We start from the raw sequence: 26,128 nt of genomic DNA on the forward strand, positions 1-26,128 counted from the left end.
GATAATAATATATCATTATATGTGCTTGGTTTATTTTTTAAAGTCTTTGCTAGTTAGAGATACACAATGAGTTATTTGTAGGTGACATGACATGCTTTGAATTTAATTTCAAGTTTTCAATAGAAAAAAGCAAGGGAAATAAATAAGAGAATGGATAAATGTTGATGACTGATAAACCTTGATGATCAGTACATAGAACTTGGAAATACTTTTCTTTTATTACAAGGTGCCAAAGTTTAGTAGGAACGAAGCTGAACAAAGCTGGTCATCTCATCCTGGACATCTGCAAAATATGGCTTACAAATTGCCTCATGTGAAACTCAGTGAAAGAGTTGTCACCAGTGCGGAAAAAGGTTTGCAAAATCTCCAGGACATTGACCATGTATGAGAGGAAGGGGAGAGCTCTCTTTTAATGCACTGCACTGCCTAGTTTCTGCCTTCTGCTTAGCTGGTGGGCTCTGTCCAGCCTGGTAGACCATGCAGAGGCTGCCTCTCTTCAACATCCCATGTAGTAGAGATGTAGCCACAAGAACAGCTTTGGCTTCTCCAAGAACTTTGTGTTGTGGGAAAGTCAGGGTGGGGAGGGTGGGCTGAAGAAGGGCTGCTATCCTGCCTTCATTATAAATGAAATAAACATACCAAGAATTACCATGCTCTCTCTCTTTCTCTCTTCCTCTCTCTAATGAAGAAATTAGTTTCTAAGTGATATAATTAGTTGTCTTTTGGTCATTTGAAAGGCTTGGGACTTGGGAAGTGTTCCTTCTTGATCTCTCTGTTCTTCCCCCTTCCACAGGATGATTAACTTTCTCTGCCATGTATGAATGCCTCTTTCCCAGGCTGAGCTCTGAGCTGACCCTGGCAACCAGGCAGGAACCGGATAATGAGACCTCCAATTACAGAGGGTTTCCTGAGCACCAGTGGCAAGGAAGTGCCCTGCTTGCAGAAGCACCCCCTCAATTAGCCTTGGATCATTCTGGGATCACAGTCCTTCTGTATGATGCAGTGAACTAAGCCCAGGGCTGCTCTGATTACAGGCAACCATGAGGCCAAAAAAATGTAGCTTCTCGGGAGGACTTCCTTAGAGAACTGGAGTCACTTGAGTGACCAGATGTCCTGCTTCCTATTACTATCTACTTTTTTAAATTTTTATTTATAAAATGGGAAAACTGACAAAAAACATAGGATAAGAGGGGTACAACTCCACACAGTTCCCATCACCAGAACTCTGTATCCAATCCCTGGATGGCTTTCCTATTCTTTATCCCTCTGAGAGTATGGGATGCAGAAGGCGGAAGGTCTGGCTTCTGTAATTGCTTCCTCACTGAACATGGGCATTAACAGGTCAATCCATACTCCCACGTTATCTCTCTCTTTCCCTAGTGAGGAAGGGCTCTGGGGAATTGGGGATCCAGGACACACTGGTGGGGTCGTCTGTCCAGGGAAGTCCAGTTGGCATCATCTTAGCATCTGGAACCTGGTGGCTGAAAAAAGAGTTAATATATAAAGCCAAACAAATTGTTGACTAATCATTAACCTAAAGGCTGCAATAGTTCAGATGAAGAGTTGGGGGGTCTCCATTTTATAGATAGTTATTAGGCCTATTTTAGTTATAGTCCAAAGGGCCCATGACTATACTAGTTTCCTACTCATGACCACAGAATGTGAGCTTAGAGCTGCAGGGATGCAGAGGACACATAGGTTCCTATGCTAATTATGGGCCCCAGATCAGATCAAATCGATGGGATTTACAGTCAACAATATTTATACACCTTTCCCATATTTGGGAGCTACTCTCTTCCCTGATCCAGCTTTCTGGTCCTTTTTCCAGCCATGACATCATCTCCCCAAACAATAACTAGGATCCACCTGCATATCAGATTTTAGGCTCAGGCAAAAAAAAAAAAAAAACTAGTATGGCTATAGGGCCTTTGAAATATAACTAAAGTATGCCTACTAGCTATCTACAAAATGGAGGATCCCTCAACACTTCATCTGCACTATTCCAGCCTTTAGGTCCATGATTGTTCAACAATTTATTTGGCTTCATATGTTAACTCTCTTTTCAGCCACCAGGTTCTAGATGCTACTAGACTTGTGTCTAAGTAAGGTAACTAAAGGGTTCACAGTTGTGGAATTTAACAGTTGTTTCAATAGTATTTTAATCCCTGATTTGGAGTTCAGTGGCTTAAAAGCCTCTTTTGTGCTTTTTCTTCCCTGTAGGCTATGGGAGGGCTTTTAAACTATAAGTAGGCTTCTTAGCTTAATCACTGACTGACTCCTGACCAAGAGATAAAGCAGGGTGTGGCAGAGATAATCCAGTGGTTATGCAAAAAGACTTTCACAGCCCCACCGCTATGCCACCAGGTATAGGTCTTCTGAGTTTCCTGGTTAGTTCTCTGTTCCCTGGTAACAGCACAGGGCCTCCCTGCCGCTGCTCCAGACTCTGAGGGCAGCAGCAATGGAGACTCAGAGTTGCACTAGGTGAGTCTCAGGGGAGTCCTCTCCTCCCTTCAGCCATCTCCTTGTTGGTGAAACAAACTGGAGGTGGTGTCTCAACTGATAAACTGCCGGACTGTTACCAGCCACCCAATCTCTCCCTAGGCTCCTCTCTGTCCACCAGCCACACGTGTTTGCACTCACTGGTGATCTGGTGGGTTCCTGAAGTCATTCTAGTCCTGTCTTGTTTCAGTCTCAGGTGGTCTCCTTTGGGATTCTTAGTTCATCCAGGGGAGGGGAGGGGAGAGGGGAGAGGACAGGGGAGGGGGAGGGGACGGGGAGGGGAGAGGGGAGGGGACAGGGGAGGGGACGGGGAGGGGGAGGGGAGAGGGGAGGGGAGGGGGAAGGGAGAGGGGAGGGGAGAGGGGATGGGAGGGGAGAGAGAAAGGGAGAGGGGAGGGGAGAGGGGAGGGGAGGGGAGGGGAGAGGGGAGGGGAGGGGAGAGGGGAGGGGAGAGGGGATGGGAGGGGAGAGGGGAGAGGGGGGGAGAGGGGAACTTGTGTGCTTTACTAGTTATGCCAATACTTGGGCCCTTGCCTTTTCTTTAGCAAATTGATCATCCTCACAGACTTGATCTCCCTCAGCTTCAAATTCCTCTTGAAATGAAAATGAGGATGGCATCTGACAGTCCTCAAGGGACAATGGTGGAGATTATGTTAGGTGTCTTGTGGAGTGCTGTTTCCTGAAAAGGAATGCATTAGCAGAGGTTTTACTTTACGAGAATAAGAAAAATAAGAAATTCACTGTTTTCCAAAGGAGGAAATACTAAGCACATCTTTGCTCTGCTCATTTTGGAGACCAGCCGAAGACAATTCCTATTCTCCTATTCTAAACCACACCTTTAGGATTAAATCAGATGACACTCTCCTCCAGGAATGACTGCCTTGGTGCTCTCAGAGCTTCGGTGAGTCTTTTCATAAAATGACCCACAGTCTAATGAGGCAGTTCACACTTTTTATTCAAATTTTGCATTAAACACAGACTATTCATCAGTAAGCCTTGTGGATCCAGTTTCCCTGGATGCCCACCAGTGACTAATTCTCTATACTTCTGTTTTCTTCCCATTCTCCCAGTATCCACAGCCATCCACTACCTCTAATAATCATGCAGCTGGTCTTCTTTTCTATGAAATAGTTTTTTTTATGATTCCACACATAAGTGAGACCATATTATATTTATTGTTGTCTGATTTACTTCATGTGCCATAGTGACTTCATTCACACTGTGAAGTCTTTGAGGTCCTCAGGGTATAATATCATGTCATCAGCAAGTAGTAATAGTTTGATTTCTTCTTTTACAATCTGTATGCATTTAATATCTCTTTGGGGTCGGGCAGTAGCATAGCAGGCTAAGCACATGTGGCACAAAGCACAAGGACCAGTGTAAGGATCCAGGTTCAAGCCCCTGTCTCCCCACCTGTAGAGGAGTAGCTTCACAGGCAGTGAAGCAGGTCTACAGGTGTCTGTCTTTCTCTCCCCCTCTTTGTCTTCCCCTCCTCTCTCGATTTCTCTCTGTCCTATCCAACAACGATGACATCGACAACACAATAATAACTACAACAACCATAAACAAGGGCAACAAAGGGGAAAATAAATATATAAAAATTAATAAATAAATATCTCTTTTGGGATTCAATTGCAAATGGGATTGAGTCTTTTATTACCCTTTCCTCTGACTCCTTGTTTGTATACAGAAGTGCCATAGATTTATATGTACTGATTTTGTATCCTGCTACTCTACTGATTAGGGTACACTAAACCTAGTCCATGTTCTGCTTTCTGTGTCCCCTTTCTCTAGGTATAATATAATGTCATCAGCAAGTAGTGATAGTTTGACTTCTTCTTTTGTAATCTATATATATTTGATATCTCTTTCTTGTATGATTGCAGTGGTGAGAACCTTGAGAACTATATTGAATAATATTAGAGATAGTGGACATCCTTATCTAGTTCCTGATTTTAGAGGAAAAGCTTCAGATTTTCCCCGATGAAATGATGTTAGCTGTAGGTTGTTTGTAAATGGTCTTTATTATGTGGACCCTTCTATTGCCAGTTTCTAAAGGATTTTTACCATATATGTTTGTCAGATATTTTCAATGTCTTTTTAGCATTAGTTGATCTGATCACGCAATTTTTTTTATCTTTCTTTTTGTTGATATGATGAATTACATTGATTGATTTGTGGATGTTAAACCATCCCTGTCCACCAGGGATGAATCCTACTTGGTCTTAGTGAATTATTCCCTTGATATGTTCTTGGATTTGATTTGCCAAGATCTTGTTCAGGATCTTTGCATCGGTGTTCATCAGGGATATAGGTCTATAGTTTTCTGGTAGAGTTCTGTCGGGGTCTCTGGTGGGGTGATCTCCAGGGGAAAGGTAATGGGCCAGTTCTTTCTTGCTCACTCAAGAGACGACATGAAGTAAAGACACCAGGGAGATTGCCGCATGCTCAGATCTCATTTATTAGCAGGTGGACATGAGTTAAATAGAAAACCAAACAAAGGGAATTATTGAAATATGTCAGAAATTACAGGTTTATTAAAGGTCAGCTTGCCCTTATGGTAGGGAGCTGGTATGACAGGAATTGATGAGATACAAGACAGTTATTCTCCATGATGCAAGCAACTTAATTATCCAAAGGTATTTGAGAGAAGCATAGGGGTTAAACCAGTATGGTGAGACAGAGAGATAATGGCTATCAAAAGGCCATATAGTTTGGAATTTCTCTTGTCTGGGGTCTGAGGTGTATTATGGACTGTGTGATAAGGTGTGTTCTCCTCTGTGATCAGAAGGTAAGGTGACTTTGAGTAAGTAAATCTTGAAGTAGGCAGCCATGTGGCCTGCAGTTAATGGGGAGAAGTATTGGGGTTTCTGTGGGTCTGAGAGTGAAGAAGGAAAGAACTAAGTCTGAGTTCCTTCCCTTTGCTCACCTCAATTGAGAGAGACTCACAAGGGGGTATCTTCTCAGACCTCCATCCAAGGATGGGGTAGTTCTTCCTAAGCTCTATCAAGCTTGCACATAATCCCAACAGAGTTCTTTCCTGCTTTGGAGATAGTGATGTTCACCTCACAGAACATATTTGGCAGCACTTGCCATTCTTCAACTTTCCGCAATAGTTTGAGGAGAATGGATGCCAGATCTTTGAAAGTCTGATAGAGTAAAGAAGTAAAGTTGCCTGAAACTGGGCTTTTATTCTTGGGTAGATCTTTGACTACCAATTCAATTTCTAAACTAAACTAGTGATTGGCTTGTTTAAACTATCTTCCTCTTGTGTTAGGGTTGGCAGGTGATATGATTCTAGGTAGTCCAATTTACTTCCATAGACATGTTCATAATATTCACATGATTCTTTGTATCTCCCCATGTTCAGTTATAATTTTATCTCTCTTGTTTCTGTTTTTATCATAGTTTTTTCTCTTTCTTTTTATGAGTCTGGCCAGTGGTATCGGTTCAAAGTATCGGTTCTTGGTTTCATAAATCTTTTAGATTGTCTTTCTAGATTCTATTTCATTAATTTATGTTCTGATTGTGACTGTTTTCTTCCTCCTGCCGACTTTTGGATCTCTTTATTGGTCTTTTTCCAGTTGACTCAGTTATGATGTTATGTAACTTACTTAAGATCTTTCTGTTTGTTAATGTGAGCCTGTAAACTAGCTATAAAATTCCCTCTTAGGACAGCTTTTACTGCATCCCACAGAGTCTGGTAGTTGATCTCTTCATTTTCATTGATCTCCAAGTAATTTTGAAGTTCTCTTTTTTATTCCTTCAGTGACCTAGATGTTATTCAAAACTGTATTATTGTTCCATCTCCATAGTTTGGGTATATTTATTTGTTTCTTTTTATGGTTGATTTCTAACCTCAACACCTCATGATCAGATACTTTTTGTGATTATAGTATCCATGTACCTATTAATTATGCTGTTTTTGTAGTACTATAGATTGCCCGCAGTATTATTTTTAATTTTTATTCATAAAATGGAAACAATGGCAAGACCATAGGATAAGAGGGATACAGTTGTGCACAGTTCCCACCACCAGTTCCCATCCCTTCCCCCTGATAGCTTTCCTATTCTTTAACCTTCTGGAAATATGGACCCAGGGTCATTATGAGGTGAAGCCTGCAGTATTTTTTCTTTGTTCTTGGTTTTGGATAGTTTTACAGTGATGTGTCTTGGAGTGTGTCATTTTGGATTTAATAATTTAGGTGTGCATTCACCTTCTTAGATTCCTATATTTTGTGCACTGTTCAGGTATGGAAAATTTTCTACTAAAAATTCTTTGAATATGTTATCTACTCCTCTCTCTTTTCATCCTCAAGATCCCAATAACTCTGATGTTTATCTTTCTGATGGAGTCTGCTATTTCATAGAGAAGTGCTTCATTTTTCCTAAACCTTTCCTCTCCAAGAATTTTAAATTCACAGAGTGTGGTGGTTGTGTCTGCAGTCTCTGATATTCTCTCCTCCACCTGATTAAGTCTACTTCTAAAGCCTCTTACCTTAGCTTGAACTGCATTCAAAGTGTCCTTTAAGCCCTGCCATTCTGTTTTGGAATTTTTGGGTTTTCTTGTTGTTTGTTTGTTTTTCTTGTACTTTGTAATTCTTGGGTAAAATGGTCACTGAGTTCTTGAGTCTTAAGTTTAGTTTCTTGCATTGATTTCACAATAAGTTTTCTGAACTTCATCTCTATCATTGTTTCTTGATCTGTGCCTGTCTGGTCATTTGGGGTTTCTGTCATTGCTGTTGGTGTATTTCTCAGTTTCCTTAGTTAGTGGTCTTTTGTTGTGCCAGCAGGAGGTGATATGGCTAAGGTGGTAGGTCTCCCTGTTTATATATCTTGGAGGAATGATTTTATCCTGAGCTTTCAGGCCAAGTCAGTGTCCTTGATGTCAATACAAGGTCTCCCTGCTATTGTTCCAGCCTCTGTAGGGCAACAGCATTGGAAATTCAAGAAGTCATAGTTGTAAATTGTTGAGTCTTTAGGTTATTTTTTCATTTTAACATTTTTTTGATCTTCTTGTTGTTAATGAAACTCAACTTGGAAGTGGTCTACCTCAGCCAGCAGCCTCTCAGTTTGGTGCCAGCCACCCCTGAGCACTGCTTTTTAGTCCTGGGAATCATTTCTTCACCCTTTTTCTGTCCACAAACCACATATATTTGTACTCACCTGTGGCTTAGAAGATTTTCTTTCTCTCTCTCTCTCTATCTCTCCTCTCTCTCTTGCTTGCTCTCTCTCTCTCTTTTCCAACAGCTATTTTTTTAAAAATATTTATTTATTCCCTTTTGTTTCCCTTGTTTTTTTATTGTTGTAGTAGTTATTATTGTTATTGATGTTGTCATTGTTGAATAGGAAAGAGAGAAATGGAGAGAAGAGGGGAAGACAGGAGGAGAGAAAGATAATAGACACCTGCAGATCTGCTTCACCACTTGTGAAGCAGCTCCCCTGCAGGTGGGGAGCTGGGGGCTCAAGCCGTGATCCTTACTACGGTCCTTGCACTTTGCACCACCTGTACTTAACCTGCTGCGCTGCAGCCCAACTTCTTCAACAGTTATTTCTTTAACTCAGATCTGGAAGTGTGTGTCTGAGCTGCCAGTCTCCCTGTTGGGCTCTAGCAGTTTTTGAATATGGCCTTTTAGTCCCAGGAATCTCTCCCTCATCTCTTTTCTGTTCACAGGTCTTAGGTATCTGTACTCTCCTGTGGCTTGGTGCACTTCCAAGGAAATACTTACTATATTACATTAAATTTTCAGGTAATTTTCATTGTTTTTCTGAATTGACTGGGAAAGCAAGGCTAGTCTGATTCAACTACTACCCATGCCTCCTGAAGTCTTCAATTAAATAGAGTACTATCAACTAAAGCCACTATCCTATACTATACACTGCTAGGTCTTATTTATTTTATAATGCATATCTATATTTTTGTCACTTTCTATGTACTCTACCTGCCTCTAACTCTGATATCCATTAATCTGTTCTCTTCATCGATGTGTTAATTCCTTTTTTATATAATTATTCTACATATATTTTTTTATAATTATTCTACATATTCTACATTTTTTATATAATTATTCTACATATCATGCAATGTCTGTCTTCTCTGTCTGATTTTTTTTTCATTGTTAGGCTATAACTACTCAGATATTTCTTTTGTCAGACAGAAACAGAGAGAAACACCATAAGATCAAATGTCTTCCGGTGCCATAGTACTTCCAGTGCTCACAGGCTGGGTCATTAAACCTGAGTCGTGTGCTTGAGAATGCAGGCACCTTACTAGTTGAGCTTATTTCACTGGTGCTGTCTGATTTAGGTCACTTGACAACCTCAGATTTCTCCATATTATCATAGATAGCAAGATTCCCTTCTATAATTTGTCATCGATGAATATTCCATTATATATGCATATATATCATTTGGAATGTATGTGTATATGTTAATATAACATATTTACATATAGGTTTATGTTTGAGTCTAATCAGACAACTCAGCCAATCAAAATTCAGCCATGCCCACACAGTCCCAATCAGTTATATTTATATGTTGTGGCCAACAGAAAACAGTTTACAATGTTCCCAACATTCCTAACTTCAGTTCATTTTCTGAGTTCTTATAAAGCTGGTACAAACAAAGTACATTTTCCATAATCAGTGCTTAATAATAAAACAATAAGATTATACCTGTTGCTAATATGTCTACGACTGGGAGACCGCATGACAAGGGCAGACAATTAAATCAGGATATGCAGTAAGTTAATCCTAGGAGACTCTGGAAGAATGAAATGAGCCTCATCTATGACTGTCACTAGGGGCTTGTGAGTCACTAACAAAGCCCTCTGGCTGCAGCAGCCTTTCAATCAGTTCCCCCCTTTGGTAGTGCTTCATGTAACACAGCATGCCTTTCAGATGACTCCACCCAACACTTGTGTGTCCACACCACGTGCCCAATACTGTGCTAAGCTTTCTGTCCCCTGTCATTTATATCCGCACCGTGCTGGGAGATGGGACTGACTACCCTTGCTCAGGATGAAGAAGAAACTCCACAAATGTAAGAACTGGGGAGGCTTTGCATGGGGGAGGGGCCGTGAGAAATTGCCTTCCTCTAGACATCTCTGTGACTCTCTAAAACTGCTTTAAAAATCAATCAAGTAGGGCCTGGAAAATAACTCACCTGGTGGAGCATGTGCCTTGCTGTGCATGAGGCCCTGAGTTTCAACCCTGACACTCCATGGGTGCACTATATTTAGAATGGGGAAGCTCCATGGATGATGGAATCCTGCAGTGGTGTTCGATTACTTCCTCTCTCTCTCTCTCTCTCTCTCTATCTATCCATCTATCTTTCTCTCTCTCTCTTCCTTTCTCTCTCTCTCTCCCTCTCTCCTGTTTTTCTGTGTGTCTCTAAAAACAAATAAAGGACAGAAAAAAAATCAATCATGGAGGTCACCTAGTGGTAAATTGCAAACAGGGGGACCTGGATACATAAGCATAGTGTCCAAGCATTACCAGTAAGTGGCTAGCTGAGGTATATGAAAAGGCCAGCAGACTCCACAGCTTGACTCTGAAGCACTATTTTATCCTGGGCCACGAATATTTTGATTTGTCTCACACACACACACACACACACACACACACACACACACACACACACACACACACACACACTTGCTTTTCTGAGGAAATAAAGAAGACCTAGAAAGAAAAGAGGAGAAACAGAGTGCCCACAGCTCCTGCTAACCTAGCTTTGCCCCTCAGGTAGTCAATTTTCACCTGTCATCTTCCTCAGGTAGCGAGCACCATGTGGCCTGGTCACTCAGATTCTTCAGGTTGGAGGCCAAGGAACAAAGGGAGCTTCACAGAGTGGATGCTTCTATCTGCTTTGTGTTAACAAAGAGAAGTGAAGAGAGAACACCAGACAATGGTATGGAAGACATCATCATCCATCAGTGGGGCTGGAGACCCACTGTTTTCTCCCACCCCAGTGCAGGAAATCAAAGTCAGAGTTTAGGGGTTGATTTGGTGTCTTAGATCCTGTCTTTATTTAAAATTTCATGTGTTTTCATTCATCAGTTTATTCATAAGTTGTGATGTTTTAAATATTGCATTAAAAGTGTGTGCTTCTTAATTTCCTTAATTTGATTTATATATTCCAGAGATCTTTTTAGTTTTTTCAGCCTTACTGGGGCATCATCCCTCTGAGTCAAATTTTTCAGATATAAAGGGAGAAGGAGAAACACCACAGCACCAAAGTTTTCCCCAATGCAGTGGGGATCAGGCAAAGCAGATATGCTATCCTGGTGAGTTATTTCACTGGTGCCCCAAGGGTCTTTTTTATTTGAACACGGATTATACCCTGCTGACTCATGTGTCCTGATTTCCTGAGTCCTATAGTACCCCCTTCCTCATCACTCCTGGATCAAAAACCTCAATGTCATTAACCAGGTCCCAGCACTGCACTGTTTTCGCACTTGAAAGCAAAAGTCATACTTGCAACACAGTCATCTTTTCTAAACTTTTTAATATTAATTTTAAAAATTATGAGATAGGGGACTGGGTGGTGGTGCAGCAGGTTAAGCACACATGGCACAAAGCGCAGGGACCGGCATAAGGATCCTGGTTTGAGCTCACAGCTCCCTACCTGCAAGGGAGTCACTTCACAGGCAGTGAAGCAAGTCTGAAGGTGTCTATCTTTCTCTCCTCCTCTCTGTCTTCCCCTCCTCTCTCGATTTCTTTCTGTCCTATCCAACAACAATAACGGCAATAATAACAACAGCAATGATAAGCAACAAAGGAAAAATAGCCTCCAGAAGCAGTGGATTTGTAATGAAGGCACCAAGACCCAGCAATAACCCTGGAGGCACAAAAAAAAAAAAAAAAGGAAAAAAAGAAAAAAAGGAAGAAAGAAAGAAAGAAAGAGTAAGTAAAAACAAAAAACAATTATGAGATAGGAGGGGTTCAGCACCATTCTCACCACCTGAATTCTGTGTCCCCATTCCCTCCATTATAAACTGCAGTAGTTCTCCCAAGGTCACCGATATGGGTTGACTATTATTTCTATAACTAACTACTTATATTTTTATATATTTGTCCATTTTTTCAAATATTCTGCCTTCTTTTCTAAGTCACACCTACACATGTTACTACTTCCAAATGTCCTTGCTTTTTTCCACTTCTCTCTCAGTGTCCTGATGCAGTTGGAATAGAGAGTCCTCTAATATGAGGAGTCATCTTCTCCTCACATTTCTTCCCCTCTGGGAGTATGGACCAAAATTCTTTGGGGGTTGCAGAAGGTGGGAGTTCTGGCTTTGGTAATTGCTTCTCGTTGGATATGGACATTAGCAGATCAATCTATACCCTCTAGGCTATTTCTGTCTTTACCTAAACACAGTCATCTTAGAAGTGTCAGCAACATGCTCTTAGCTCTCATCCACTGAGCCTGTGGTGGGAACATTCTGGCTCTGAGATGCCAAAGCCCTGCAAACACATTCATTGTCAACCCTTCCCCAGATCTGAACAATGTTTTTGTATTTAATTAAATTCTAAGAACACCTGTTTCATCAACTTATAAATTCTAACTGAATTTTAAGAGGCTTCTACTTGGCATGTGGTTTTTCTTCTCTTAGCTGTAACCACAGCAACATTTCCCCCTGGCATATTGGTCTTTTCCTCATGCCACACACACCATGTCCTCAGCATCCCTGCCTAAGTGGCTTAGGTGAGGTGATGGTTCCCATGTTCCCCCTCGGCTTTCTGCCAGGCAAACAGAAGTACAGTACCATTTGGTGATATTGTTTTTTTCCCTCTTCTTGTCAGTTCACCTAGAGTTTGGACATTTGTACAAGGAGGACATTGCTGTAAACCGAACTTCTTCTACTTCTTCAAACCTTGCATTAAAGCTGTTTTTTGTTTGTTTGTTTTCTTTTTCATTTTTCACAATTTCTGGCTCACAGGTTATGCCCCACACTGGAAACCTCAGTGCATTTGCTGTCTGAACTTTCCTGCGGACTCTGTGGAGAGTAGAAAGCTCTCCTCCAGCCCAACCCAGCACCTCTGTAAGGATTAGCCCTGTCTCCCAGCCCCCAGCCCCACCCCCAAGACACAGAATACAAAAGGATCAGCCTTGGACAGGAAGCCAGGCTCTTCAAACTCCAACATCTGATTCTAAGTGTTCACAGTGACTTCATGAAAGATTACCTGAGGGCCAGAGAGATAGCTCAGTTGGTAAGGCGTGGGTCTGGATATGTGCACAGCTACTTGAGACCAGACATCACACTGGAATACCACAGCACAGGGATGGCAGGGGAGGGGAAAATGGCTCCTGCACTGTGGGGTCTCTATCCCTCTCTATATCTGTTTCTATCTGAAAGTTTGTCCAGGAGAGGTGAAATGGTTCCTTTGTGAGGCTCCACTTTTAGAAGATAAAGTATAAAATCTTCAGACTAAGCCCTGCTGTGTAGTAAGGGCTCAGTGTCAAATTGTTGTTATACATTGTATAGAGTCCTCTTGTCATGTAACCCCAAATATCTTCTGACCACATCCAAGATAAGAGCAAATTCACAGCATTTGAGTAGTTATTCCTCACCCTCACTACTTTTCTCCCCTCCTCAGGCTTCCTTTCTTCATGAGGTCAGATCCCCAGACTTGAGTTCACATCAACTGAATATTTTCTTTTATTTTATTAGGGAGATTAATGGTTTACAATGAGTATAACTATAAGTACATGTATAGAATTTCTCAGTTTTCTGCAAAGCAAAATCACCCTTAGGCCAGGTCCTCCTCCACTATAATGCACCTGAAAGCCCCACCCCTACCCCCACTTGCCCAGAGTCCTTTACTTTGGTGCAATACACCAAACCAGGTCCAAATTCTGCTTTGTGTTTTCCCTTCTGTTCTTATTTCTTAACTTCTATCAGTGGAATCATCCCATCCACATTCATCCTTTTCTTTCTGGTTTATCTCACTTAACACGATTCCTTCAAGCTCTATCCAAGATGAGGTGAAGAAGGTGAACTCATTATTCTTAATAGCTGAGTATTCCATTGTGTATATATACCACAACTTTCACTGGCATCCATCTGTTATTGGACACCACGATTGCTTCCAGGTTTTCACTATTACAAAGTATGCTGCTATGAACATAGGTGTACTAAGTCAACCTTCCCTGACCACCTGTCCTCAGTGAACTGCATCTCTTGCATGCCAGTCAACAGATGCTGTCAATTTTTTCCATTTACCACATTTCCAAAGGCTCCCTTGTAGTATGTACTTCTGGTGATTACAGGTAGATAATAAGTCTGTGCTCAGTGCATGCTAAGTCCTGCCTGGCCCCATGTTCATTCATTCCTGCCTTTCCCAAATATCAGTTGTGCACCTTCTGTTAAATACAGGAGTTTAGCAATGAACAAAGCAAGTGCAGTCTGTTCTCATGAAGAAGAGGATAGTCATCGGGTTATTAAAGAAGCAACCAGACAATCACAAATTATGCTCAATACAATGAAGAAAAAAGTAGAAGAGAACTACCTGGTGGTTGATAGTTATCTTCTCTTTAGTATCAGTTTAAACCTGAGGCCCTTTCCTAGCCTGGTTCCTATTTTTAAAAATCATTCTGGACCATCTGTAAGCAAAAAGTCCTCAAGTCATCAAAGTAGGAGATCAAATGGGTCTTATACTTTTTTGTTCCCTTTGGCAAAAGGACAATGGCACAGAATTCCCTGTCCCTGGCTTGGAGGCACCATGAGTCTGGCACCATGCTCTGAGCCTCTAACATGGATCAGTTCATTCAAAGTCTGGCTGTGCTTCCAGGAGAGGGCAATTTTCAGTTTCTCTTCCACTACTTTTTTCCAAACAAAAACTTCCACTGGGTGTTTGCTTATTTGTTTGTCTGTTTATACCCACAGAACATAGTGGTAAAAAATAAGCAGCTTCAAGTGGAAGATTTTCTGGAACTCTGGTCTGAGTTAACTCTGGTTAGAGGTCTGGGTGGTGGCACTCCTGGTTGAATGCACATTTTATAATACACAAAGACCCAGGTTTGCGTCCCTGTCCCCCTTCCTGCAGGAGGAAAGCTTTGTAAGTGGTGAAACGGTGCTGCAGGTGTCTCTCCCTCCCTCTCTCTCCCACTACTGTCTCGATTGCTGGCTGTCTCTATCCAATAAATAATGATAATAATTTTTTAAATTAAAAAATGAAGAAACTGGTATCTAAGACCTACACCAGGGACCTGACCTTTGCAAAGATGCCCTAAATTGTTAGTCATAAATCATTATGAAGATTCCCAGGTGTTCTCAGGGGATCATGGGATGACATTTCTCTCCTCCAATCACAAAACTCCACAGAGAAGCTTGGCTAAGCTTAGCAATCCTCTCCTCTTTCCTGGAATACAAGGCAACCCACTTTCTCTCACTTGATTGTTACATACAACTTGCAATTCATTTTCTCATTTCCCTTGCTTCTGAGGGGACTGCAGTTGATTTGTGTGTGGGGGTCACAGTCACCCATTTAACAATCCAGCCCTGCTGATACTGGCAAGGACTCATTCCCAGTTTCCTGTCATCTCTCAGGAGTACCCCCTCCCTGGAAGCACAGGGGCCAAAAGAACATAGCTGCAGCATCACCAGTTTCCTAGGGTTGTCCTTGTCTCCTTCCCTGACCTCTTAAGCTCCAGGTTTCCTAGTCCTGTTGTGCTTGTTGCTTCACTGGAGTCAGCTGCTTTCCTTGAAATTTACTTCATCTGTTTCTGTCTGTAGAATGCAATGTTGTCTGAGAGTCTTGAGTTCGGAAATCAGGCAAGCTTGGGCTCCAAGCCCATAAGGAATCCCTATTGTCTACCTGTAAAATCATAAAACTAAGCGAGGGAAAAGGTGTTATTGTTTTATAGCTGAAGAGTGCTCCTAGTGGCATCTGCATGTTATATATAGACATATATATATATATATATATATATATATATATATATATATATATATATATAATTATATATAATAATGTCATTTTCTCTAATGTCATTTTGTTACAAGATGATGAAAAGCAATGGCTCCTGACTGGGCAGTTGACTGTGTGGAGTTCGCATCTACTCCCCATGTTGGCATGTGTTTTCCATGGGTTCCTCCCAGATCCCCCAGATGTGACCATGAGGGTATTCATGGATTTAAACTGCCCCGGTCCCTGTGTGTGGAAGTTGTGAATGTGCCAAGGAGTGGAAGGACATTTCATCCAAGGCTGTCCCCTGAAACTGTCATGAGAGGTGGCATCCTCCCAGCCTTCTGCAGAAACCTTGAACTGCAGTTAAGTGGATTTGAGAATGGATGAATATAAATGGCTGTTTAATATTTGAAGTCCATTAGCATTTTGTTTAAAACCGAGTTGATTAAGCTTTAGAGACAAGAAATCTGCTGCTAGAACTTAACTCTTTTCTTTATTTCTTTCTTTATTGGGGAATTAATGATTTACATTCGACAGTAAATACAATAGTTGGTACATGCATAACATTTCCCAGTTTTCCATATAACAATGCAACCCCCACTAGGTCCTCTGTTATCCTTTTGGACCTGTATTCTCCCCCCCACCCCCACCCCAGAGTCTTTTATTTTGGTGCAATACACCAATTCCAGTTCAGGTTCTACTTGTGTTTTCTCTTCTGATCTTTTTCAACTTCTGCCTGACAGTGAAATCATCCCATATTCATCCTTCTGTTTCTGACTTATTTCACTTAACATGAATTTTTCAAGGTCCATCCAAGATCGGCTCAAAACAGTGAAAAAAACCCGTTTTTTTATAGCTGAGTAGTATTCCATTGTGTATATAGATCACAACTTGCTCAGCCACTCATCTGTTGTTGGACACTTGGGGTGCTTCCAGGTTTTGGCTATTGCAAATTGTGCTGCTAAGAACATATGTCTACACAGATCTTTTTGGATGGGTGTGTTGGGTTCCTTAGGATATATCCCCAGGAGAAGAATTGCAGGATCATAGGGTAGGTCCATTTCTAGCCTTCTGAGAGTTCTCCAGACTGTTTTCCACAGAGGTTGGACCAATTTACATTCCCACCAGCAGTGCAGGAGGGTTCCTTTGACCCCACACCCTCTCCAGCATTTGCTGCTGTTACCTTTTCTGATGTATGACATTCTCACAGGAGTGAAGTGGTATCTCATTGTTGTCTTTATTTGTATTTCTGTGACAGTCAAAGACTTGGGGCATTTTTTCATTTGTTTCTCGGCCTTTTGGATCTCTTCTGTGGTAAATATTCTGCCCATGTCTTCTCCCTATTTTTGGGTAGGATAATTTGTTTTCTTGTTGTTGAGTTTGGCAAGCTCTTCATATATTTTGGTTATTAAACTCTTGTCTGATGTATGGCATGTAAGGAACTTAACTCTTGATTATACCAACATGCCTATGGTAAAATGGGTTTTGTTATATATGCAGCTTTGCATATAACAAATCACAGCTTCTAAGAGCCTATCAAGAGTATAAAGTGAGTACTTACTGTATTCACCTGGACTTTCAGACTTAATGGATATCCCGCAGTGACAATAATACCCACCCCACAGGACTGTCCTGAAGATTAAAGGGGTTAATACTGAAAATTGCCTGGATTCCCACAGGGCCTTTAGAAAGACTCAGTAAATACTTGATCCCTTCCCTTCCTAGCACAAACTGGTTCCTTTTCCACCTACAAAATATTATAATATGTACTGCATTACAACTGCCTATTACAGGCCTTCTTGCCCCTTGCTAGGTGGTCTTAATTATAGTATTCTCCATCTTTCTATGCAACCGTCACTCAAAAGCATCCACTTACTTGGAAGGAACAGAAGCCAGGGCTGGCGGTTGTCATTTTCACCTTGTCTTTTGGAGTCCCGTGGAGCTCAGAATTTTATAAAAGTACATCTTGGCAGTCGCAACTGTCTCATGCTAAAATTAAGAAGTCAAGATGCTTATTTCAAAAAAGCCCAAATTTCTGGCAACAACCTGTACCTTGTCTATTAGAAGAAATGAGTGGGTCTTTTAAGTGACTTAGGGCCTCCATAGAGGTTTGGTTCAGATTGTTTCCAACTGCATGAGAAGATCTATTTTTCTAAGCCCAGGAATTTATTATATATATGTATATATACATATATATGTATATATATCATAAGCCTGTCATTTTGGTATGCTGTACATAACTTTTAAAAATAATAACTCTGCTCTGTAACTAGAGTTTTCTTTTTGCTTGATCATGGCTGTGGGCTGAATTAATATCAGAGAGAGCTTATTATAACAGTGTGGTAATAATTGCTTATGGAGGAAGTCACAAAATACACTTCAGTGTTTTTTCTTAAGTACACATTGATTATATATGCATGTAATTTTAATGGAAGAAAAGTTCATACTTACCTAGACTTACAAACAACAAACATAAGTTAGTTCAGCCTCAGCCCTCTCCCCGTCATAATAAAAAGACCACAGACTATTTCAGTGTCTTTCATCCCAAAGACAAGACGCATCTGTGCCTAAGTTTGTCTATATGTGCATGCACTGCCCACGCTGTTCCATTTTAAACCTCTATTTTCTCTGCTTGGGAATGGTATAAAGCAGCAGGTGATGGCTCCTAGACACAAGAATAGGAACACAGTATTAACTTCATAAACTCTGTCGGCCAGGTCAACCTAGGAACCTACCTTTCAGGTCAGGCTTAAAAACTCACCTCCCAATATAGTCATGAGCTCTTTGGAATATAACTAAAATGGGCCTACTAGCTATCTACAAAACAGACTCCAAATCTTCATCTGCAATATTCCAGCCTTTAGGTTCATGATTACTCAACAATTTGTTTGTCTTTATATGTTAACTCTACTTTCAGCCACCAGATTCCAGATGCTACCATGATGCCAACCGGACCTCCCTAGGAAGACAACTCAACCAATGTGTCCTGGACCCCCACTTTCCCCAGAGTCCTGCCCCACTAGGGAAAGATAGAGGCAGGCTGGGAGTATGGATCAATCTGTCAATGCCCATGTTCAGCAAGGAAGCAATTACAGAAACCAGACCTTCCACCTCCTGCATCCCACAATGACCTAAGGGTCCATACTCCCAGAGGGATAAAGGATAGGAAAGCTATCAGGGAAGGGGATGGGATACAGAGTTCTGGTGGTGGGAATTGTGTGGAGTTGTACCCCCCTTATCCTATGGTTTTGTCAGTGTTTCCTTTGTATAAATAAAAATTTTTAAAAAACCAAACTTACCTCCCACTCCCTATAAATCCTTTTTTTTTTTTTTGTCTGGCTACTGTAATTGCTTGCCTGCTGACCATGGGCATTGGCAGGTCGATCCATACTACAAATTTCACTTTTTAAATGCTAAGAAAAAACAAAGACCTCACAGCTCTGCTCCCTAGCAGCCTCACTCAAGTGAGTGTTCTTCCCAGGGCCCTCATTGAATGTGTCACCTCAGAGAACTGCGATCTTGTGAGTCAGTTTGGGGAGCTCTGCTTCACCAAGGACAGCTTAGATAAAAGCAATTGAGTGGGGCCAGGCAGTAGAGCAGCAGGTTAAGTGCACATGGCACGAAGCGCAAGGCGTAAGAATCCAGGTAAGAATCCAGGTTAGCCTCTCCCAATCCATACCAAATAATATTGTATCCGCCGATCACAACCTAACCAACGCAATGATTGCCACCTCAACATGCTTCACCTCAGACTGTGTCCAGAGACTTCACGTGTGGAATGACAACCCTTCAGCTTCATTACTTCGCTGAGACCTTTCCTTTTACAGTACACTCTAATTTCATCTCAGGTGGTTCACTTTCTAACAAAGTCCCATAACCTAGATATACACCAGTTTCTGTGAGAGAGAGCATATCTTCACACGTATCTATAAACTACTGCAAAATATATACCTGAAAGCAGAAGTACACTAGAGTTTGCAGTGGGTACCTCCCTAACACTTCCTCTCCACTATTCCAAGCTTTGGGTCCATGATTGCTCAACAATTTGTTTGGCTTTGTATGTTAACTCTTTTTTCAGTCACTAGGTTCCAGATGCCATCAGGATGCTGGCCAGGCTTCCCTGGATTAAAGACCCCAGCAATGTGTCCTGGAGCTCAGCTTCCCCAGAGACCCACCCTACTAGGGAAAGAGAGAGGCAGACTGGGAGTAAGGACAGACCAGTCAACGCCCATGTTCAGCGGGGAAGCAATTACAGAAGCCAGACCTTCCACCTTCTGCAACCCTCAATGACCCTGGGTCCATGCTCCCAGAGAGATAGAGAATGGGAAAGCTATCAGGGGAGGGGGTGGGTTATGGAGATTGGGTGGTGGGAATTGTGTGGAGTTGTACCCCTCCTACCCTATGGTTTTGTTAATTAATCCTTTCTGAAATAAAAAAAAAATTAAAAAAAAAAAAAGAATCCAGGTTAGACCTGCTGGCTCCCACCTGCAGAAGGGTCGCTTCGCAAGCGGTGAAGCAGGTCTGCAGGTGTCTATCTTTCTATCCCCCTCTCTGCCTTCCCCTCTCTCAATTTTTCTCTGTCCTATCCAACAATAACAACAGCAATAACAACAAGGGCAACAAACATGGGGGAAATGGCCTCCAGGAGCGGTGGATTCCTAGTGCTGGCACCAAGCCCCAGCAATAACCCTGGAGGCAAAAATAAATAAATAAGTAAGTAAATAAAAAAAAGAAAAGGATAATTTAGAACAGAGCAGGGAGTCTTCCCAATGAATTCTTACCTATTCTTAGACAACTTTGATTGATTCAGGTTTTTGACATAGGGGTTTTAAAGATTTAAGCATCTTCTCCTTAGGAATTCAAATTCTCTAGAAAATCATCTCCCAGAAGTACAGGCTGAAATATACCCTCTTTTGAGCTTCTCATAGCTAAGACACATTACCCACAGCAACAGATGTTCAACTGTATGTTAGATCCCTTGAGTAGATATGTCATTAATTACAGAAGAGACCTTTCACCCATCTTCTCCTCCAAGATTCAAACAGGCATTCATCTCTGATCCTGAAGCATAGATACTTTCCTTTTTTAAAATATTATTTATTATTATAATTATTATTATTAATTATTTACCAGAGCACTGTTCAGATCTGGCTTATGGTGGTGCAGGGGATTGAACCTGGGGCTTTGGAGCAATATTAACTTTCTTTACTCTATCCAAATATGACCAGGGTGGGCTGAATGGAACCACAGAAGGTGTTCTCTAACCACTTCCAGAGAAACCATGTCAGGATTCCCTAAGACAAAAACCTAATACCTTTTTTTTAACCCATAGAAAATTAAATGATACTATTACTATTCAACACTGTGTTGAATAGTAATGGTGATAGTGGACAGCCCTGTCTAGTACCTGATCTGAGGGGAAATGCTTCCAGTTTTTCACCACTGAGTTTGATGTTGGCTATAGGACTGTTATATATAGACTCAACTATCTTGAGGAATTTTCCATCTATTCCCATTTTTTGTAGTGTTTTGATCATAAAAGGATGTTATATTTTGTCAAAGGCTTTTTCTGCATCTATTGATATGACCATGTGGTTTTTGGTCTTGCTTTTATTGATATGGTGGATCACTTTGATTGATTCACATATATTAAACCAACCTTGCATGCCTGAGATAAACCCCACTTGGCCATGATGAGCAATCTTTTTAATATACTGCTGTATCCAGTTGGCTAGAATTTTGTTCAATATTTTAGCATCTATGTTCATCAGAGATATTGGTCTGTAGTTGTTTTTTTTTTTTTTTTTTTTTTGTGTGTGTGTGTGTGTGTGTGTGTGTGTGTCCCTGTCTGCTTTTGGTATCAGAGTAATGTTAGCTTCATAGAAGCTTGAAGGGAGTATTCCAATGTCTTTAATCTTCTGGAAGACTTTTAAAATTAGAGGTATTAACTCTTACTTGAAGTTTTTGTATAATTCATTTGTAAAACCATCTGGTCTAGGACTTTTATTTTGGGGAAGGTTTTTGACAACTGTTTTAATTCATTAGCTGTGATGGGCCTGTTCATATTATCTAGTTTCTTTTTACTTAATTTTGGAAGTCCATGGGTATCTAGAAACTCGTCCATTTCTTCCAGGTTCTCTAGCTTGGTGGCATAGAGTTGTTCATAGAAGCCTTGCATGATATTTGAATTTCTGCAGTGTCTGTTATGATATCTCCTCTTTCATTTATGATCTGATTTATTTGGGTCTTCTGTCTTTTTTTGTTTTGTGAGTCTGGCTAAAGGTTGGTCGATTTTGTTCACTCTTTCAAAGAACCAACATTTACTTTCGTTGATCTTTTGTACAGTTTTCTTATTTTAGTGTTACTGATTTCTGCCCTAACTTTAGTGATTTCTGTCATTCTGGTTGCTTTAGGGTTTCTTTGTTCTTCTTCTTCTAGGTCTTTAAGATGTGCAATCAGGATGTTTATTTTTGCTTTTTCTTTTTTCCTACTGTGTGCTTGTATGGCTATGAACTTCCCTCTCAGTACTACCTTAGCTGTGTCCCAAATATTTTGATAGCTTGTATCTTCATTTTTATTGAACCCTCAAAACGTTTTGATTTCTTCCTTTATTTCCTCTTTGACCCAGTAGTTGTTAAGTCATTCAAGAGGGTTCCTTTGACCCCACAACCTCTCCAGCATTTGTTGCTGCTATCTTTTCTGATGTATGACGTTCTCATAGGAGTGAAGTGGTATCGCATTGTTGTCTTTATTTGCATTTCACTGCTTGTGGGAATATAAATTGGTCCAACTTCTGCAGAGAACAGTCTAGAGAACTCTCAGGAGGCTAGAAATGGACCTACCCTATGACCCTGCAATTCTTCTCCTGGGGATATATCCTAAGGAATCCAAGAACACTCATCCAAAAAGATCTGTGTACACATATGTTCTTAGCAGCACAATTTATAATAGCCAATACCTGGAAGCAACCCAGGTGTCCAACAACAGATGAGTGGCTGAGCAGGTTGTGTTATATATACACAATGGAATACTACTCAGCTATTAAAAATGGTGACTTCACTATTTTCAGCCCATCTTGGAAGGAGCTTGAGGGAATAATGTTAAGTGAAATAAGTCAGAAACAGAAGGATGAATATGGGATGATCTTACTCTCAGGCAGAAGTTGAAAGATCTCAAGAGAGAGCTGTTTCCACAAAATCACTCTTAAATAATCTCCAGTTCTTACACTAGTATAGTCCTTTTTTCCTGGCAATATGTCATCTGCTAATGTTATAATGACTGCTAATCACACCCACATGGCCCAGCCTTTCTCTATGTTCATTGGCTATTAGCAGTCATAATAGATATCCCCAACAATATATGTGCATTTCTTCCTAGATATATGGTGTTTAGGAGAAGCCAAGCCAAGTCTCTATTCTCCTTTTCATATTAGTGTGTGTGTGCCATGTTCTTAGAACTACTTGGGTACCCCAGGTTCCTCATCCTTGATTCCCACACACTGATGTGATTTAGGTCTCCATTTTACATATGCATTACTGGGACACAGAGAGAATAAGTGCCCCATCTCCCTTTTAGAAAGTCAAAAAGTGGGGTTAGACAGTGGCATGCTGGGTTAAGCATATGTAGTATGAAGCACAAGGATCCTGGTTTGAGCTCCGGGCTTGCCACCTACAGGGGTTGCCTTATAAGCAGTGAAGCAGGTCTGTAGGTGCCTATCCTTCTCTCTCCCTCTCTTTATTTTCCCCTCCCCCCTGAATTTCTCTCTGTCCTACCAAAAAAAAAGTTTTTTTCTTTTAAATGGCCACAGGAGTGGTGAAATTTCAGTGCAGAAACTGAGCCCCAGCTATAACTCTGGAGGAAAAAAAAAAAAATTGAAAACCCAGTACATCACTCAAAACAGCATCTCACTCCAAAACCCATGATACTTCTATGCTACTTATCTCCATATGAAGGTTTCCATTTGGAAATCTGGGAAAGCTTGAGCTGTGTGAACTCATCTCAGTATACAACAAGAGTAATGACAGAATTCTCTGCAAAATTCTACAGTAACATGTCAATCTATTCAAACTCTGAAAACCAAGTAACCAGCATCAAACTAACATGCAGCTTATCATGCTGAAATCTTTCAAGAGAATGTTGGTGGCAAGTGTTCCTTAAGTTATAAAAATGCCCACTAATAGTTTCATAGAAGATTTTGTGTGAGCATGCACCTCTCTCCAGCCCTTCCTGGGTTACCTCTTTGAATGCTTTCCTTTTTGAATTTTTAGCTTTCACAGCAGGAAGGTGGGGGAATCTGCAGAAAGCTGTGATATCAGATACCAGTTGTCTTAGCAACTAGCAGATGTGTCGTCCTCACCACCCAATGTGCAATGGGGCTTACCACCATTCTCTCTAGTTACTACTCTTAATAGCACAGGAAAGCTCAAAACTTAAGCTTGGGTCCAACTGGATGCCTTGCAAACATTGGCCAGTTTTCTAAGAATTTCTTCTCTCCCGGGCAGGCTACATCCGCCTGCTGGAACAGCATCAGCAAGTCTCACCATAGCACTAGGATTTCATCTCAGAGGACAGCTTTGCCATCAAGCTAAAGCAACCCACTTTCCATCCTGTGCATTTGCCACTTTCTAACATTCAGCTGGAACTAATAAATGTCTTTTACTTTCCTTGAACACAAAGTCTTAAAAGACTCAAAAGACCAGAGCCTGCCAAGTAGAGATTAGTCCAGACTTTGCAAAAATAAGTTTGCCATTCCCCTACCCTGCAAACAGCTCTCAGTTACTTGTGCCCACCTAAAAGGATAATAATATCTTTCCTCAGGAGGAAGAAATACATTTTCTGACTGAGCCTAAAAGACAAATGCTATAACTTGAACTCATTTTCTTAGAACATCTTCAAAATATCTGGGACCTGTCCCTGGGCTCTGTGTAGTCAGCAATTTCCCCAATACTCTCATTTATTTTTCATGCTAACTAGAACTAGAGTTTGATTTTTCCTAGTCCCATTTCCATTTCCCCTGGAAGTTTCCAGAGGAAAGACTCTGGTATCTAGGAGAACAGCAGCCTAGAAAAGAAATTCAGAAGTACTGACCACTGAACAAAGTCCCAGTGGTTTCCTGAGGAAAGCGGTATTAGAGTGGCTGTCTCGGTGATTTTTCTCCATTATCTTTTGCTGAAGTTAAGCCCCTGTGAGGGCTCTAGGGAGAGAGATCTCATCATCTGCTTGTAAAGCTTTATCAGCACCATTCCACAACTGTGCCAGGAAAACACTCAGTATGGTCCAGAATGGAACACACTCTGCAGCTAGGAGCAGGGAGATTGCCATTAATGGGAACAAAAAGGAGTCAAACCAAGGCTTTAGTCAAAAAAACCTACCATTCAAAACTATGGATATACTAGAGTCTTGAAACAAGAGGGTTCTCATGAGATGAGCCCCATAGTCAAGAAGACATCATTCCCCATAATCTCTTACTTATACCATCAACCACCCACTAAAATCTGCAACACTAATATCTCTTGAACTTTGGAGGTATCTGAAAAGACAAGAAAAAAATCTGTCTGAGGATCAGAATTCACTCTGTCAATCAACCCATCCTTCCATCAGTCCTCTTGGCATCAAAGAACCTAAGAGTTAATAAAGTGTTGGGAGAACTATAGTGTTTATCTAAGGGTGTGGGTGTGGGAACAAAGACCTTTGGTGATGGGAGTGGTGAGAAACTATACTCCTAATGAAAAAAAAAGAAAGTAAAAGAAGAGAGAAGAAGAGAAAAAAAAAAAAAAACACTGAAAATTGAGAAGTGTTATGCATTTACCAACAACTGTATTTATTGTAAACCATTAAACCCTAATTTTGAAAAATAAAATAAAATCTGAAACTATTCTCAGAAGAAAAAGAACTGAAGTTGTTACCACAGGACTAAGATGTTGAAGTTGTCCCTGGTGCTGTCTCAGTTGCCACCCAGGGATCTAGAGTCTTTCTTATTCACTTGTTCATTCAGTTGTTTAAATGTAAAGCTTGGGATTATGTAGTGTATCCATCATAAAATGCTAAGTGGACCTTTGAGTACCTATCGAGAACTCAAGAGACACATCTAAAATCAAAGTAGGGATGCTAGGGTTCTCAGATACATGTAGTACTATAAGGTATGTGACTGAGTTGAGTACTCAAAGTCAGAAGAGATTAAAGGAAAAAAAATTTATCAATGAGTCCAGTTTTTGACAAATCAGAATATAAGTCTTCAAAGTAATTCATGAATAACAGAAAGATTCTGGTGATTGGAGGTACACAGAGAGACTGTGTGTCAGGAAATTCATAGGAAGAGAATATTGCCCTAAAGAGTAGTCCATGACGTGAATACCGCTCTCCAAGAGGTGCTGAAGACCGCCCTCATTCACGATGGCCTAGCACACGGCATTCGTGAAGCTGCCAAAGCCTTAGACAAGCGCCAAGCCCATCTTTGTGTGCTTGCATCCAACTGTAATGAGCCTGTGTATGTCAAGTTGGTAGAGGCCCTCTGTGCTGAACACCAGATCAACCTAATTAAGGTTAATGACAACAAGAAGCTTGGAGAATGGGTAGGCCTCTGTAAAACTGACAGAGAGGGCAAACCTTGTAAGGTCGTGGGTTGCAGTTGTGTAGTAGTTGTGTAGGACTATGGCAAAGAATCTCAGGCCAAAGATGTCATCGAGGAATACTTCAAATGCAAGAAATAAATAAATAAA

General features: G+C 41.0%; 1 pseudogene across 1 annotated transcript; it reads left to right on the forward strand.

Annotated features, from left to right (window-relative positions):
• The first annotated feature begins 292 nt into the window (after nt 1–292).
• On the forward strand, nt 293–26,128 carry LOC132532871 (small ribosomal subunit protein eS12-like; annotated as a pseudogene). The gene is made up of 6 exons (XR_009544798.1): nt 293–353; nt 3,342–3,400; nt 6,173–6,235; nt 8,174–8,249; nt 23,678–23,693; nt 25,744–26,128. The product of XR_009544798.1 is annotated as a small ribosomal subunit protein eS12-like (transcript).

This window comes from Erinaceus europaeus, chromosome 14, assembly GCF_950295315.1.
Source record: "Erinaceus europaeus chromosome 14, mEriEur2.1, whole genome shotgun sequence".
NCBI classification, from domain to species: domain Eukaryota; kingdom Metazoa; phylum Chordata; class Mammalia; order Eulipotyphla; family Erinaceidae; genus Erinaceus; species Erinaceus europaeus.